General features: G+C 39.4%; 1 pseudogene; it reads right to left on the bottom strand.

Moving 5' to 3' along the window:
* Positions 1–10131: 10131 nt before the first annotated feature.
* Positions 10132–12986, bottom strand: LOC111144477 (annotated as a pseudogene).
* Between the last annotated feature and the right edge of the window lie 5308 nt (positions 12987–18294).

Here is an 18294-nt window from a genome sequence, read left to right as displayed (position 1 = left end):
CCATTGTATGGTAGGCTTCTCACAAGCCTCACTTGGAATCAGCAGAGCCCCGGATGGGTACAGGCTTTCCTGCAGATTGCTAGAACTCAAGAATGAGCAATGGCATGTAGAAACCGAATGCAAACAGATGAGATACCTGGGCTCCATAAACAGAAGAGGAGATTGATCTGATGCCAACAGCAATGCTATGCAGCTACCTGTGGGAGTGCCCACTTTGACCCAGAGGACAGGGAGGCTTAATAAAGAGCTGCCCTTACTCATGGACTGGCCCACCACCATGCTGATGTCCTGCAGCTGGCCTGCCTGACAGTCACCCTCCCAGATGGCACTGCCTCTGATCTCCAAAGCAGCACACGTATAACTTTTTCATTACTGGGACTGAAAGGATTACTCCTTTCTGTGCAAGAATGTATGTCGTTGTCAACATCAAAAACGTCCCTGCTTTGCTCTGGCGGCACCTGCCTTACTGATTGGTGCCTTCTGAACAACTCACTTACACAAAGCATTTAAACATGTCTGACTTCAAAAGTAAGGTAAGACAAGCCACGTCGAGCAGAATAGCACACACCTAATATGATTATTTCTCCTCTTCCTGGTGATAATAGAATTATGCAAAAGCCGCCTTGACCCAGTAAGGATTTGCTCTTCAGAATCAAATCTCTGCTTTCCCCGAACTCACCACTCCTCCCCTTGACCCCCAGCCCTGTTTGCTTTGTACTCATTTGGCATTGCCTACATGCTTGTGCTCCATCTTGCAAATCCAAGTGTCTCCCTGGTAAAGTACAGCAAACTAATGAAAAAATGTGGCCAGATTTATGTAGTAGGTAAATGATGAAGAAAAGACATCCATCTTTATCTACTAATTCATTCTGCAATGTTAATTATCTCCAGTGGGGCTGCAGTCAGCTCAGCTACATTTAATTTAAGGAGTGAGGCTTTTTACAACTTTCTCAGGATTTCCCCTAGTTCTTACTGTCTTTAAGCTGTCTGAATCCTGGGAAGAGGCGGGTTTTACCACTGGACACTAGTAACAGTTGATTGATAGATGGCCAAATAGAGTCCTTGTAGGAAAGACCCAGAACAAAGCAGGTTTCAGAAACCAACCAGCTCCAGGCAGCGGCCCTCACTTTACCTATGGACAAAATCCCAGAGAGAATATGCCTATCCTTCACAAACACATTAAAAGGGAGTTATTAGTGGAAACCTTTCGGGGGTCAAAAAATGATATTCAGAGAAGTTAGGCTACTTCTCCAAATTCATCCCTGACAAATCAGCAGAGCCTGCACTAGAGCCTGGCCTCTCTACCTTTAAAACCAGATTCTTTTCTTCTTCCTGCATTTTACACAAGACTGTTGCTCAGACTTTCTTTCACCCCAGTAGGAAGACACCATCTGCCTAATGAGCATTTATTAGGTTATTTTGTTTGGTGGGTTATTAAAAGGCAAGAATAAAATGAGATTGTGGTGAGAAGGGCATTTGGGAAATGTTAGAGTGGCTTAAGTAAGTGGCAGGTTCTATTAACTGTGGAACTTTTAATAATCTACTTTAAATGCATGGATTAAGAAAGGACATAATTCCTGAAGAATATTTTCAAAAAGAACAATTCTTTCCAGACTTCCTGGAGTACTAACTCTGTGCAGCAAGCTAGGAAGATTTCCTCTGGGTCTCAGATCAGAACCCCATGTGTGAAGATGTCCAGACACAAAGTATCCTTTTTTTTTTTTTAAAGACTTATTTATTTATTTTAGAGAGAGATAAAGGGAGAGAGAGTGAACACACCAGTGGGGGCAGGCAGAGGGAGAGGGAGAGAACCTCAAGCAGACTCTCTACTCAGCATGGAACCTGCTATAGAACTCAATCTTATGACCCTGAGATCATGACCTGAGCCAAAATCAAGAGTTGGACACTTAACTGACCGAGCCACCCAGGTGCCCCAACACAGGGTATCTTTGATAGTAATAAAACAATGAGCTGCCATTCTTCTGAACTCCTTTTGTTCATGACTTTAGTGGTTGAAACTTCAGGACGCATGATCTGACAACAAATTATAAATTTATTTGTGAATTAAGTAGTATTTGTAAAGCTATGAAAAGTCCCTTTGGTAATAAAATCCCATGTTTATTATTAATTTATTTATCTAATATCCATTCAGCACCTAATGTGTAGGAAGCACTAGTTTAGATGTTGAGAATACAATAGCAAATGGGGCAATGGGTCTTTTAAAAAATCTTACTTAAAGCAAATTGACTTAAAACTTAAAATTTCTTAGGAGGCCAGGAAAGAGTCCCATTGTGAAATTATGAACTAGGGGGGAATTAGGCGGTAGCAGTGGCGGGGGGCAATGAGTAGATGAAACCAAGATATGTTTGAGAGGTAGAAGTGACAGAACATGCTGAAAGAATGGATGTGGACCGAGGAAAAGAGAGGATAGGGCCTTCTTCTTTTGATCTGAGCAACTGGGTACATATGAGGGGAGTTGACTGAGATGCAGTTCCACAGAGGAGGAAAAGATTGGGGCCAAGGGAATGGTAGAATAAATAGTTTTTTCATGGCCATATTAAATTTCATACACTATCAGATATCCTGGTGTTGAAATTAATAGATGCACAGAACTCAAGGATTATATAAGGGCTGAAGATATGAATTTTAAAATATATAACATTTAGAGATCTCTAAAGTTATAGACTTAAATGAAGTCACTAAGGAAGGTAATAAACAGAGAAGATGAAGCAGTTTAGGTCTGAGCTCTGTAACTTTCCAACATTAAGGGGTAGATAAAGGGATCTATTCAGTATGCCTGGAAAGAATGACCAGTGGAAAAGGAAGAAAGCCCAGAGAGTGAGGTATCATGAAAGGGAAGTGAAGAAGGGGTTTTCAGAAAGAGACAATGATAATCTATGTACAATGCTGCTGAGAGAGCAAGTGAAATGAGAACAGCAAGTTAGCCCCTGCATTGAACAACATGCAGGGCACTGATGAACTTGATAAGAATTATTTCTACAATATTATCTGGTAGGAAGACTAGTCAGGATGAATTGAAGAAAGAACTAGGAGTAAGGAAATAAATCAAGTAGGAAGAATCACTTTGATTTAAAAAATTATATAATGAGGGCTCTCAAAAAAATCTGTTATATGATGGAATAAATATCACACATCTCATCTGGAAGGTAATAGGGATTTCTAGAAAAGCTTCTCAGAAGAACTGGTCTAGTCTTTAACAGAATGGAAAATTTTGTCCTAAATGAATGGCAAGTACCTTAGATTTCTTAGAACCAGAGCTGATATATGACTAGTATGCATATATGGCAATACTGTTTGATATAACACTTTCATGGTGGTTGGTAAACAGTCATTACCTTAAGTAACCCTGTTCTCCTTCCATCATACTATGTGATGCAGCCTTCTAGACTTATTTAGAATTTAACAATGATGTAACTACTGACAATGTTGGTGATCGAGGGCTCTGCTCCCTCCATACAGACAACATCCAATATGATTTTGAGTGTCTGTAATCTACGTTTTAGACAGTGTTAGATCCATGATTTCAAATGCCAGTAGGAGTTAACAAAGTATTGACATTTTGTAAAAAGACAGTCTGTTTCAGTGTAGGTTACTTGTGGATGCTTTCAGTGGTGACTTTTAAATCAAAGTTCGAACTACACAGCTACACAGGCTCCATAGAAGTCAGAGTTTCTTCCTCTTCATCTGATCAAGTCTCTTGTCCCTTTAGGAAAGCCCAGGGCTTATCAATCATGTGTTTTCTAGCTTTACTATCAAAGTTAAACTTATTTCAAGGTCAGAAGCCAGGATAACAAAAATTTAAAATAATGGTGGGTATTAAGGAGGGCATGTATTGCGTGGAGCAGTGGGTGTTATATGTAAACAATGAATCTTGGAACTCTACATCAAAAACTAATGATATATTGTATGGTGACTAAGATAACACAATAAAAAAAATCTAAAATAATTAATGGAATAGTTCCTGCTGTGGTTAAAGACAGCAAGATATAGGGTGGCACATGAGCTTGGTCTTATTACTGGTTGCAAAGGCACTAGTTTGCTCTTCCAATACCAGTCCTACTCAAGTCATGGTAGGAGACCAACAATGTGGTCCCAGAGGAGAGCCATATAGTAGGAACTGGAAGTCTGGTTTCTTAAGTTCTGTAATAGATAATCTTAAGTCACTTAAAAAAATAGTTTTTATTAACATATAATATATTATTAGCCCCAGGAGTATAGGTCTGTGAATCGCCAGGTTTACACTTCACAGCACTCACCATAGCACATACCTTCCCCAATGTCCATAACCCAACCACCCTCTCCCTGACCCCCTACCCCTGGCAACCCTCAGTTTGTTTTGTGAGATTAAGAGTCTCTTATGGTTTGTCTCCTTCTCAATCCCATCTTGTTTCATTCATTCCTTTCCTACCCCCCAAACCCCTCTTGTTGTCTCTCAACTTCCTCATATCAGGGAGATCATATGATAATTGTCTTTCTCTGACTGACTTATTTCGCTAAGCATAATACCCTCTAGTTCCATCCACATCATCGCAAATGGCAAGATTTAATTTCTTTTGATGGCTGCATAGTATCCCATTGTATATATATATATCCCACATCATCTTTATCCATTCATCTGTTGATGGACATCTAGGTTCTTTCCATAGTTTGGCTATTGTGGACATCGCAACCATAAACATTCAGGTGAGCTTGCCCCTTCAGATCACTACATTTGTATCTTTAGGGTAAATCCCAGTAGTGCAATTGCTGGGTCATAAGGTAGCTCTATTTTCAACTTTTTGAGGAACTTCCATGCTGTTTTCCAGTGGTTGCACCAGCTTGCATTCCCACCAACAGTGTAGGAGGGTTCCCCTTTCTCCGCATCCTCGTGAGCATCTGTCATTCCCTGACTTGTTAATTTTAGCCATTCTGACGGGTGTGAGGTTGTGTCTCACTGTGGTTTTGATTGGTATTTCCTTGATGCTGAGTGATGTTGAGCACTTTTTTTATGTGTCTGTTGGCCATCTGGATGTCTTCTTTGCAGAGATGTCTGTTCATGTCCTCTGTCCATTTCCTGATTGGATTATTTGTTCTTTTGGCATTGAGTTTGATAAGTTCTTTATCGATTTTGGATACTAGCTCTTTATCAGATATGTTGTTTGCAAATATCTTCTCCTATACTGTCAGTTGTCTTTTGGTTTTGTTAACTGTTTCCTTTGCTGTGCAGAAGCTTTGGATCTTGATGAAGTCCCCATAGTTCATTTTTGCCCATTGGACATTCTTTCCTGCTTGAAGATTAGTTGACCATAGAATTGAGGGTCTATTTCTGGGCTTTCTTTTATGTTCCATTGATCTGTGGATCAGTACCATACTGTCTTGTGCCAGTACCATACTGTCTTGATGATGACAGCTTTGTAATAGAGCTTGAAGTCTTTGGCTTTCTTTTTCAACAGTCCTCTGGCTATTCGAGGTCTTTTCTGGTTTCATATAAATTTTAGGATTATTTGTTCCATGTCTTTGAAAAAAATGAATGGTTTGATAGGGATTGCATTAAACATGTAGATTGCTTTAGTAGCATAGACATTTTCACAATATTTGTTCTTCCAATCCATGAGCATGGAACATTTTTCCATTTCTTTGTGTTTTCTTCAATTTCTTTCATGAGTACTTTATAGTTTTCTGAGTACAGAAAACTATACCTTTAGTTAGGTTTATTCCTAGGTATCTTATGGTTTAGGGTACAATTATAAATGGGATTGGCTCCTTAATTTCTCTTCTACTGTCTTGTTGTTGGTGTATAGAAATGCAACTGACTTCTGTGCATTGATTATATATCCTCCACCTATACCATCCCTGTGTCATACTTTTACCTGGCTCCTACACAGCACTGATTTTGGCTAGAGTTTATCAGAATCAATCATGAAAACATATCATTTACTTTCTAGTCAAAATAAACTAGAACTTTTGGTTTTGTTGTTATAGTTGATAGATATTCTTGAAGGGCTCTTTCATGGAAAAATAAATTAGCTTGCACAGGAAATGTGCTTTGAGGCACTGCTGGCTGCATAAGAGGTAGAGGAATTTTCTATAGCCAACACCTTAAAACAGGAAAACAAACATACAAACAAATAAAAATCTACATGCTATGTTCAGGGATGCAGCAATTTATTAGACCCAAGTAGTTGACCTAGGTAGAAGACTGTCATAAAGTTACCATCAGGAAGTAGAAAGTTGAGCTTGGAATTATGCACTGAATGTAGGGTGTGTGTGTGTGTCTGTGTGTGTGTGTGTGTGTGTGTGTGTTGGGAGAGAAGAGGCAGTGGTAGTATTGAAGTGATTCCAGTCAGTGGTGCCCTCTGAATTGTGGCAATGGTAGAAGCAAATGCTTTCTGGAAGTAATTTTCACAAGTAGATCCAAGTAATTCCACAGATTAAGATCAATAAGCTTGAATGAAATATCAGCAAGCCCAGAGAATTCAGATAATGATGAAAGTCAACAGAAACAAACAAACAAACAAACAAAAAAAAAAGAGTTCTAAGAACTGAAATGTTGGAATTGTCAGGCATTTATATACAAAATGTTAACCACACATTAAAGGATACAACCACAAATACACACATTCAAAAAGATACTGTCAAAATTAAATGCACAGAATTGAAAAAGAATACAATTGGGAGGCTCAGTTATTTAAGCATCTGCCTATGGCTCGGGTCATGATCCCAGGGTCCTGGAATCAAGCCCTACATCAGGCTCCCTGCTCAGTGGGAGCCTGCTTCTCCCTCTGCCCCTCCCCCTGCTTGTGCTCTCTCTCTCTCTCTCCCAAATAAATAAATAAATAAATAAAATATTTATTAAAAAAGAATACAAATAACATGTTTAGAAATTAAACATTTAATAGCTGGAATTTTTAAAATCCAAGTAGAAGAATTAAATAGAGATTATTAAGAGCTGAACAGACAATTAGCAAAGTGAACAATGCAGTCAAAGAACTACTTGTGGTCCTGCACAGAATGATAAAAATATGGATGTTATGAAAGACACAATATATAGAAAACATGTCTAAGTATACCCAATCAGAGTGCCAGAAATAGGTAACAATGTTAAAAAGGGGTAATATCTAAAGAAACAATGGCTCTAAATTTCCTATTACAAAGAAAAATCCCACTAGAACAATGTATTCCAGGAGATATAAAAAAAGCAACTTATATCTGGGGCCATAATATGATAAAGAAAGACATATAAAAGGTCTTCAAAAAGACATTAAGAGCAGACATTTAGAATTACATCACCCTCCTTAAAAATAACAGTGTAAGCCAGAAGACAATGGAATAATAACTTTAAAGTATTGAGAGAAAGTAACTTTCAATAACAAATTTTATACTTAAGAAATGTTCTTCCATAATGAAGATGAGATATATTTACAAAGAGATAAAAACTATGAGAGTTTATCACCATACATTTCCTAAAAGAATTTCTTAAAAAAAAAAAGAATTTCTTAAGATGTACATCTAGAACAAGGAAAATTATTACAGAAAAACATTTTGACATGCAAGATGATGTGGTACAGATAACCTAGAAGAAATGGATAAATTCCTAGAAGCATACAACTTACTAAGACTGAGTCGTAAAGATATAGAAAATCTGAAGAGACCTAAAACTGGTGGGGAGATTGAATCAGTAATCAAAATGCTCCCAAAACAAAGAAATGCCTAGGACCAGATGACTTCACTGGTGAATTCTCCAATACACTTAAAGAATGAATACCAACACAATAACAACAACAAAACCCCCAAAACAAACAAAGAAAAAGCAAAAAAAAAAAAAAAAAAAAGAAGCCCCAAGCCTCCCAAACAACAACAATAAAAACATACAAAAAAACAAAAAGAAAAAAAAATAATGTCAATCCTTCTCAATGTCTTCCAAAGAACCAAAGAGTACAGAAATCTTCCAAACCTGTTTGTTGGGGCCCATATTACCTTATGTCAAAGTCAGATTTAAAAGACACTATAAAAAAAAAAAAACTATAGGCCAGTATCTCTGATGAACATCGATACAAAAATCCTCATCAAAATACTAGTCAACCAAATTCAACAGCACATTTAAAGCATCACACAACATAACTAAGTGGTTTTATCCTGGAATGCAAGGATGGTTTAGCACATACAAATCAATTAATGTGATACACTACATTAACAGAATAAGGGAGTAAAACCACAAGATCATCTCTGTAGATGCAAAAAAGCATTTGACAAAAGTCAACATCCTTTCATGATAAAAACTATAAAAAAAACCCCTAAGAATAGAAGAAAATTACCTTACTGTAATAAAAGCTATATATGAAAGGTCCATAACATACATCAGACCTAATGGCAAAAAACTGGAAGTTTTTCCTCTAAGATCAGAAAAAGTCAAGGATGCACATGCTCACCATTTCTATTCAATATAGTACTGGAAGTCCTAGCCATATCAATTAGGCAAACAAAAGAAATAAAAGGCATCCAAATAGGAAAAGAAGAAGTAAAACTGTCTCTCTATGCAGACAACATGACCTGATATGTAGAAATCCCTAAAGACTCTGCTAAAAAAACTTTTAAAGTTAATAAATTCAGTAAAATTGTAGGTTATAAAATCAATAAGGAAAAAAAAACTTTTGCATTTCTATGCACCAACAATTTAATATCTGTAAGAGAAGTGAAGAAAACAATTCCATAAGCAATAGCATCAAAAAGTGGAGTGAAGACTCTGAGACACTGATGAAAGAAATTGTAGAAGACATGAGTAAGTGAAAAGATAACCTGTATTCATGGGTAGAAAGAATTAATATTGTTAAAATTTCCATACTAACCAAAGCCATCTAAAAGTTCAATGAAATCTCTATCAGATTTCCAACAGCATTTTTCACAGAAATAGAACAAACAATCCTAACATTTGTATGGAACCATAAAAGGATGTAAATTGGCACAGCCATGATGGAAAGCAGTATGGAGGTTCCCCAAAATAGAAAAGTTCTATTTAAAAATGGAATACCACATGATTCAGCAATCTCAATTCTGGTCATAGACCCAGAGGAAATGAAATCACTATCTTATTAGGGATTAGTGATTAGTAGAGAGATATTTGTACCCCCCTCATGTTTGTTGCAGCATTATTTATGGGAGCCAAGACATGGAAACAACCTAAGTGCCCATCAACAGATGAGAGGTAAAGAAAATGTGGAACATAGATACAATGGCATATTATTTGGTCATAAAAAAGAAAGGAAATCCTGCCATTTGTAACAGCATATATGACACTTGAGGGCATTATGCTAAATGAAGTAAGTTGCACAAAGACAAATACTATATAATCTCATTTCTATGCATAAAACAAGGAGAAACAAGGTGGTTTCCAGGGGCTGGATGTGGGAGAAATGGGTGATTGTGGTCAAAGCGTACAAAGTATAAGTCCTGGGAAATCTAACATACAACATGGTGACTATAGTTAACAATACTATATTATGAATATTAAAGTGTGTGCTAACCGTATTATGGTAATCATTTTGTTATACATACATTTATCTATGTACACTTTAAACTTACTTATATATCAAATATACCTCAATAAAGCTGGGGAAAAAAGTTATTATTCCTTAAAATTTTTTTGATGGATCATCACTTTTTGGTAACTTTCTCCATCTTGTCACCTAATTTTTCTTTTTCTTTTCTTTTCCTTTTTATTTCTCTGCAGGACTTCAGCCTCATTTATTAAGCAGCAGAGTTTTAGAAGTCTTAATGCAGAAATGAGTAAAGACCAAGGGGTGAATGAAGACAGGATTCTTCCCCCTCCACACACCTTCTCACCACTGTGATAAACAATCTTCCATAAATAGGCATTTGACATCAGAATTATGCCTCAGAAAAGTGTTTACAACAAAAATGAGAGAACTTGAAGAATCACAACCAGCAGTGTAATGCTTTCTTCAAGAAGCCTTGTGTGAGGGTACCTCACAAACATGCTTAGCCCTTCAAGAGATAGGTACAAGGGACTGAAACATCTAGTGTGACCCCTCAAGAGTCACTTTTGCTTTAATATACTTATGAGGGTAGGTTTGATGAGAGCAAATAATGTACATAAAGCTGAAAACTGACAGGTTATTTGAAAAGCTCTGCCATATTCATACTAGCAACTACGATTTCCTTGAAGATAGGCATGTAGTTTAGATTTACCTGCATTGGGCCCTATTCCAGAGTCTTGATCATAGTCTGCTTTGTGTCCTGCTGGGCCAGTGTCCCTTCACACAGCTAGGAGCATGCTGATGTGGTCATCCCTAAAGTCTGGCTGTTTGCTGATCAGTGAGATGTCCACATAGAGCAGGGAAGGGTCAGTAATCTTAATAACTTCTGCAGCGGCAATGATAATGTCACCATGTCCACCTATATCTTCACCAAATCCACAAGCCAGCTCCTGGAACAAGAAGTGGAATTGCTTAGCCTCCCTGACCATCCCCTCAGAACCTCTCTGTGCTCTAGAATGAAATGCCCTTCTGCATGATGGCCCACAGGTCCACTTGCCATCCTCTTCTTTTTATATGGCTTTTTGACTTTGGCAAAATCATTGAAATATTCTTCCAGAGTGAGACAGGGGATTTTTACAGTGTTTGATGCTAACAGCCAGTTCTTAGTCATCAACTCATTGAGATGTTGCTCCAGGTCCAGGAAGATCTCCCCCAGCAGGCTGCTGCAGCCCTCCTTTGCAGTGTCTGAAATCCCATTCATGTTTGGTTGGCTCAGGGATATACCCTCTTCTATTTCATTTTTTTAAAATACTCCCTTTTTAAACCAACTATAAATTCTTCAAAACTCTTACAGTTGATGGTTATCATATATTGAACCTAGTGTGGGCATTGTCGACTTCTCAGCTCTTCTTTATAAAACTGAACTTCTTCTTTGCATCTACTTAAAAAAGAATTCATTTACTGAAGACACAGACCAGTTTGTGTCACAAACCTTTGTTTTCACTTATCCGAGCAGCAACTTCAAAAATTTGTTCCAACATGTAGAAGGGAGTGTTACCTGCTGGTACCCACTTTAGTCAAGCTTCAGGCTCAGCATGTTTTACCCAGTCTTTCTTTTCTGTTTCAAGTGCTTTTTGCAGCCAGGTAATAATGTCTGAAGTGAGAATTGACATCTACCTGTGGAGAAGATCAGAGACTATTTTAGAGAAAGTAAAGTTTCCAGGGGATGGATATCTACTTTTGAGGCAATTCCACATTCCCAGTCATCTCTGTGCTTGTGTACGTGTTTGAGAGCTATGTCAACCACAGGCTCATGACCTCTTTTGCATCTAGATCTTCTGACTCAAGCTCCTGCATCCATTTTCTCAGAGCCTGGTGGTACATTTTCAGATGGTTTCTGAAAATCTCATAATGGTCAGGAAAACACTCAACTATCAGGATTTTGGCGATGATGGGTTATCCAGGACATACTTACTTATGATTTCTGGGTGGCAGAGAAACCACATCTTGTTGGAATCTCTGGGGTCTGCCTGTGTGGCCCCAATTCTAGTATTCATGGTTCCATCCAAGATGGCAACCATTTTCTCCTTGCAATTCTTGGGCCTCTGGGGAGAAACCAAGCTAGTTTGCTTTTTTTGGTCAGATACACATTGGTCAATTTCTTCCTTTTTTCTGATCCTGAAAACTGAGACCAGCAGCGGGGGTCACAGGAGACAATGACCAGCAAACTCTGCAGCACCATCCACATCGCTTGGCCAGCTCATCTGAGAGGCCCTGCATGCTCCCAAAGTAGCCATGGATAAGAGTCATGCTGTGCATGTTCCCTCTGTCCATGTGGGATGGCTTATACATCAGTCCTTCTTGGGAATGAGCACTCCAGGTCCACCAGCTCTCAGTGGGCCTGCAGGAATGTCCCTAGTACAATGAGGTCCTGGGTTTCCCTCACAATTTGGGGTTCTGAGATGTTCTTGGGGATCTCTGAAGCTGTAGTGATCTGGCTTTGCCACATCACAGCATGCTTCATGTACTTGAGGCTCTCAGTGTCACTATTACTCTGTCTCCAGTCTTTGCTGACATCATCAAGGGACTTCTGGTTGTCTCTGATTTTGTTCAGTGCCTTATGGAGCTGGCTCAGGGCCATACAATGAACCTGTATACCCACAAATGGATAGTGATCTTCCATCTGGCATCTGTGGAGGCCCCTTTCCAGGCCTCTTTTCTGCCATGGTGCTCCACTTTGTCCAGCTGACCTGGGCACTGAAGCAGCCCAGCATCCCTTTGGAACATCCTTGCAATAGCTTCCTGATCTGTCTTCTTGGTGGCTAAAAAGCAGGTAAAATCCCTTTACGTGTGATACTAGAGTCACCCCTCCTCACTGCCACTGGACACCTTACTATCACCCAATTTTTTAAGCATGTTAATCACAGTTAAAGTAAGTCTACTGTATTAGCTCTAGATCATCTATAGGTTGTCTCCATTGTCTGTTTCTTTTCTCCTGGTTTTTGGTCATTTGAGTCTATTGTCATTCATGGTAATTATTTTACTTATTTATTTCTTAAGGGCAAAAAGGAAATGAAAGACACTATCAACGTTGCCATATCTCAGCAACTAGAAGGAACCACACTTGAGGGCCCATCTAGAAGCTAATTTAGGTTGCTAAAGAAAAACATAAATTAAGGCAAAGGTAAAACTGACTCCAATCATTTTTATAGAGTGCTGACTACTGTGTAGAAACTCTGAATAATGCTAACTTTCAGCAGAGAGTGTTTATTCATTTTATTACTTACAGGTAGTTACAGGAGGGATTGATCACCTTGATACAATCAGGGAATGGGAAGCACAGAAGCTGACTTCAGGCTTTGTGAGAGCTATTCTATTTCTAGTTTGAAGTAATCCTCAAGTAGGACATTTAAAGAACATCAATTGAAAGGATGTTTACCTGGGATCATTCCCTTGCCAGGCCTTGAATGCCAACTTCTCCCTCCCCAGCATGTTGAGACTGGCAAAACTCTGCTTAGCTTTTTAGCTTCTTAACTGGTCTTTTCTTCCTGGCTTCTCAGCCTCTTACATTGAAAATGTTAGGAATAAATAATATCTGATGGGGTCCGTGATCAAAGGAGTGAGACTGATACAAAGCAAAGGTCAAGCAAAGCTTTATTTCGTGCCAGCACCAAGAATCAAACCGACCGGCCTGGGCCGTCTCTTACGGAGAGAGCAACAGACTAGCTTTTATAGAGCAAAGGCCATGTGGTTGAGCCTGGCCAATGAGATTGTCTCCACGGGGCCTGACTCGTCCTTGTATTTGGGCTCTGTTATCTCCACCTGACCTGACCCGTCCTTGTATTTGGGCTCTGTTATCAGGGACTGGTCGACCATATTTTACTGGTTTCCCAGACTTGCTTTTAAGTAAGTTCTTCCTCGGGGGGCAAGGGGGCTCAGTTTAAGTTTTACTGCACAAACAACAAAATGGCTGTTTAACTGAGATGGAGTTGCTCTGGCTAAGTAGGCCCCTACAATATCCTCATGGAAAAAAGAAAGCACAGAAATTCATGCTCACAGTTCTCCAATTCTCTTTCTTCCAAATGTAGTCCTCCTAATTCCTAGCTGCCTTGACAAAAATCAACTCCACTTTTCTTCCTCCCAGCCCTATCAGACCTCTGAGAGCTCTTAGCTTTAAAATTCAACTTGACCTCCCACTTGGTGCCAATTAGTAGGGGAGAAACAGCAGAGACTAGTAAGTTCACTCAGTGTTCTTTTCTCTTGGATCTTAGCCTTTCAAGATCTTACTTACTGTGTTGCTTTACGATTACTTCAAACAGATAATTTCAAAACAATTTTTATACAGTTTAAAATTTTTTTCCTTTGGAGTGAGGGTTGGTCTACTGCAGCTACCCTATCATAACTATAAAAAATTAAAAAGCATAATATTTTTATATAAAAATCAGAATTCTCAATTTCTCTGGAAAAACTGGGCCCACATTCTTACATGGAAATAATGACTAGAGATAAGTTGTTCCTGTTCTTTTAATTTCAGGTATACACTCTCCAGTTTTCTTTAATTGTTTGGATTACCCAGTGATCCCTGAGAGTAAAAAAGAAGGAGGTCCATAATCAAGCTTTGAGAAATGCTAATATCTAATTGTGTTGTATAAAAGGAGAGCTGAAGGTGATATGAGAATGCATATTCAAAAAAGGAAAAGGAAAATTGGAGATTGTTGTACCATGGAAATCAAGAGAAGACAATGTTTCAGGTTGGAAGGGGAGATGCCTGTGCCGATTAACTGTTCTAATTCTTCTATATTGAGTGACTGAAGTGTAATTAGTGATCTTGAAAGAGTATTTTTAGTAGAATAATGGAGATGACAGCCAGGTTGGGGTAGCTTAAGTAATGTAATCAGAGGTGTGGAAATAAAGTAGTGAATGTAGTGGGCCAGTGAAAAAGTCTGTCTGCGACAGGAGGGCAAGAGCCAGGATGCTACAAGGGAAAGATGGGATTGAATAATAAATTTGAGTGGCCTTTCTTTACTGCCTTCTTCCCAGTGCCATCAGCCAGCCTTTCCTTGATTTCTTGCAAGATGAAATGCTGCTAAGATATTTCCTTGAAAGCAAGAAAGAGTGAAAGGTAGTTAGCATTTTCATATCTCAAAAAAAGAAAGAAACAAGGCTCACTGGGCTATCCAGAGGCTGATTTAGGTTGCTACCGAAAAGAGTACATTAAGGCAGAGAGAAGTCTGACTTCAACCAGTCCCCTGACCTGAGGAGTCCCTGCATTGTCTGACGTCACCTCCCTTTCTTGTCTTTCCCAGAAACAGTCAGGAGACAGCAGTACAAAAGATACTTTTCTCCTTTTCAAAAGCAAGAGGAGGGCTGGGACATTTCCCCCTAGTTTCAAGGATCTGTTAATTGGCTCCCCAGTAAAATTACAGAAGCAGCCTGCCTGATAATGATTGTAAATGACAGAGACGATCAGGTTTACCTTGTGATGTCCCCACGGGACTTGCAGTTAGTTTAGTCTGAACTTAGCATTAGCTGCTCAGGCACCTTTTTTTCCAGCACACAGTGGCTAGACTCATCCTGTATTCTTTCAAACGTCATTAGTGTTATAGCCTTCTCTCCCTCTCCCTCCCATCCCCAGCAGCCTCCTGCCTCTCACTGTCCCCCCCCACCCCGTCCTCAATTTTCAGGACTCCCAAAGCATGCCAATCTAATTGAGAAACTGATGTTAACATTACTTGTCGATGTTGCACTCTTTTGTCTTCTGGCATGGAAGAAACAACTCATGGCTTTGAGGTGTGGGTTATTGTCCCTCCAGGAAACTACACACCAACTTCACTGAACTCCAACCTCCATTAACTCCTTTACAGTTTGAAAGTACTCAGCTCGAGGATTTTATAGTTCATTAGAGGTGTTTGGAATGTACCGTAGGTCTTAAATAGGATTTAATATGCCAAATAGCTAGATGTTGAAGGAGGCAGTTTTCATTAAAACCAAATCTTCAAATTTTCCAGAAGCCACTATGTATGTGGGTGTAGTTACATATGTATGCATATGTATGTATGTGAATATGAGGGTATTTAATATATATTAAATATATATTACACATTACACATACATATATTGTAATACACGTAATCTATGTGTGTATTTATGTATATGTATATATGTCTATATGGACACATATTACATATATGTATATATTATATATATATTTTACAAATACATATATGTATATATGCTATATATATATACATATATGTATTTACACACACACACACACATACACACACACGTATGTGTATATATAAATCCAAGCTTGAATGTATGGATTACTTACAGATCTCACTAAAATGCTGATTCTGAGCCAGGAGTTCTGGGTTGGAACCCACTTTCAAGTAACGTAGATATTGCTCTTTTGGGGACCACTTTTGTGTGTGTGTGTGTGTGTGTGTGTGTGTGTCACAAATGCTGTTTTTATTTTTTTTAATTTTTATTTATTTTTTAAATTTCTTTTGTGTGCCAGAATTCATTGTTTATGCATCACACCCAGTGCTCCATGCAATACGTGCCCTCAATAACACCCACCACCAGGCAGTGTTTTTTGTTTTTGTTTTTGTTTTTGTTTTGTTTTTTTGGTTTTTTTTTTTTTTTGGTGGCAAATGGACGTGCAGGGATTTAATTGATGTAGAAAACACAGGCTTGTCACAGAGCTGGCTGTAACACAGGCGCTAGCCCCAAAGCACCCAGGAGGAGCCAAATCATGAAACGGAATTTTTTCTCTATGGTAGATGATGCCTAAAAAGTGGGCGTGGGGTGGGGTCAAAAGTTTCTTAGACAAAGAAATGAGAGGTAGGCTTGCAGAGACTTGGTGGCTATGCAGCGGAGAGGCAGGGGCAACCCCAGAGCCTTCAAGACAAACACGGGGGCATTTTATTTAAACGATGGGACAGATGTCTGAGAACATCCACTGTAGCCCCGTCGGGAAGTAGGACTGCAGGGAGCGCAACCCTGGGTGGCCCAGCCTGGAGGAGGGCTGCCAGGGGACAGAAACAAGAACCCACAACTCTCCCCATGGTGGTCCAGAAAGAGAAAACCAAGATACGGACCCAGAGACACCCCAGACCCCTCTTATGGCTTGTTGGCTTCTTGTAAGTCGTGCGCTTGTGACCTGAGACTTGAGCTGGGGGTGGGGGTGGGGGGAGGACTCTGGGGAGGAGCCCAAGGGAAGGGAAGGAGCACCCCTGAGGAAAGCAAGGAGCCAGCAGAGGAAGGAGGGGCAGCAGAGCGTCTGGGGGCCAACTTCCAGCAACCTCTGGTAGGGCTCTGGGCCCAATCCTGAGAAAGAGTGCTCAAGAAAGGAGACTTACAAAAAAGAGAAAGAAAAGGGTCTGATCTCCCAGCCCCTGCCCCTCCAAAACCATCAGATTGTTTTTTAGAGTCCACAGTCTCTCATGGGTTGTCTCCCCCTCCAATTTCCCCCAACTCCCTTCTCTCCCCATGTCCTTCGTGTTATTCCTTATGCTCCACAAATAAGCAAAACCATATGACAATTGACTCTCTCTGCTTGACATATTTCACTCAGTGTAATCTCTACCAGTCCCATCCATGCTGATACAAAAGTTGGGTATTCATCCTTTCTGATGGAGGCATAATACTCCATAGTATATATGGACCACATCTTCCTTATCCATTCATCTGTTGAAGGGCATCCTGGTTCTTTCCACAGTTTGGTGACTGTGGCCATTGCTGCTATGAACACTGGGGAACAGATGGCCCTTCTTTTCACTCCATCTGTATCTTTGGGGTAAATACCCAGTAGTGAAATTGCAGGGTCATAGGGTAACTCTATTTTTAATTTCTTAAGGAATCTCCACACTGTTTTCCAAAGTGACTGTATCAACTTGCATTCCCACCAACAGTGTAAGTGGATTCCCCTTTCTCCACATCCTCTCCACTACTTGTTGTTTATTGTCTTGTTATTTTTGGCCATTCTAACTGGTGTAAGGTGGTATCTCAATGTGGTTTTGATTTGAATCTCCCTGATGGCTAGTGATGATGAACATTTTTTCATGTGTCTGTTAGCCATTTGTATGTCTTTATTGGAGAAGTGTCTTCAGCCCATTTTTTGACATGATTATCTGTTTTGTGTGTGTTGAGTTTGAGGAGTTCTTTATAGATCCTGGAGATCAGCCCTTTGTCTGTATTGTCATTTGCGAATATCTTCTCCCATCCTGTGGGTTGCCTCTTTGTTTTGTTGACTGTTTTCTTTGCTGTGCAGAAGCTTTTGATCTTTTGAATTCCCAAAAGTTCATTTTCACTTTTGTTTCCTTTGCCTTTGGGGACATATCTTGAAAGAAGTTGCTGTGGCTGATGTCGAAGAGCTTACTGCCTATGTTCTCCTCTAGGATTATGATGGATTCCTGCCTCATGTTGAGGTCTTTTATCCATTTCGAGTTTATCTTTGTGTATGGTTTAAGAGAATGGTCGAGTTTCATTCTTCTACACATAGCTTGGGGACCACTTTTTGAACAGCAAATCTTAAAGAAAGCTTTGCTTATTCTCCTCCAGCTTCTTCATCTTAACCTAACTGCCCTACTCCTCAGTTCTACTCAAATGTTACTCCCATGTCTCTTCTCTCTTCAGGCTAACAATCCATTTGGTAGAGGGCATTTTTGCTATTTTTCAAAATAACAAAAACTTAGCTATTGAGTAAAGTAGACTCTGGATTGGTGTTCTGGTTTCCTGTTCCAGTCAAGTACACTGGGAGATAACAAACATGATGTGAAATCTCTTTAGATTTATA

This window comes from Enhydra lutris, unplaced genomic scaffold, assembly GCF_002288905.1.
Source record: "Enhydra lutris kenyoni isolate GAN:26980312 unplaced genomic scaffold, ASM228890v2 scaffoldscaffold11, whole genome shotgun sequence".
NCBI lineage: Eukaryota > Metazoa > Chordata > Mammalia > Carnivora > Mustelidae > Enhydra > Enhydra lutris.
This window is presented reverse-complemented; position numbering and strand designations above follow the sequence as displayed.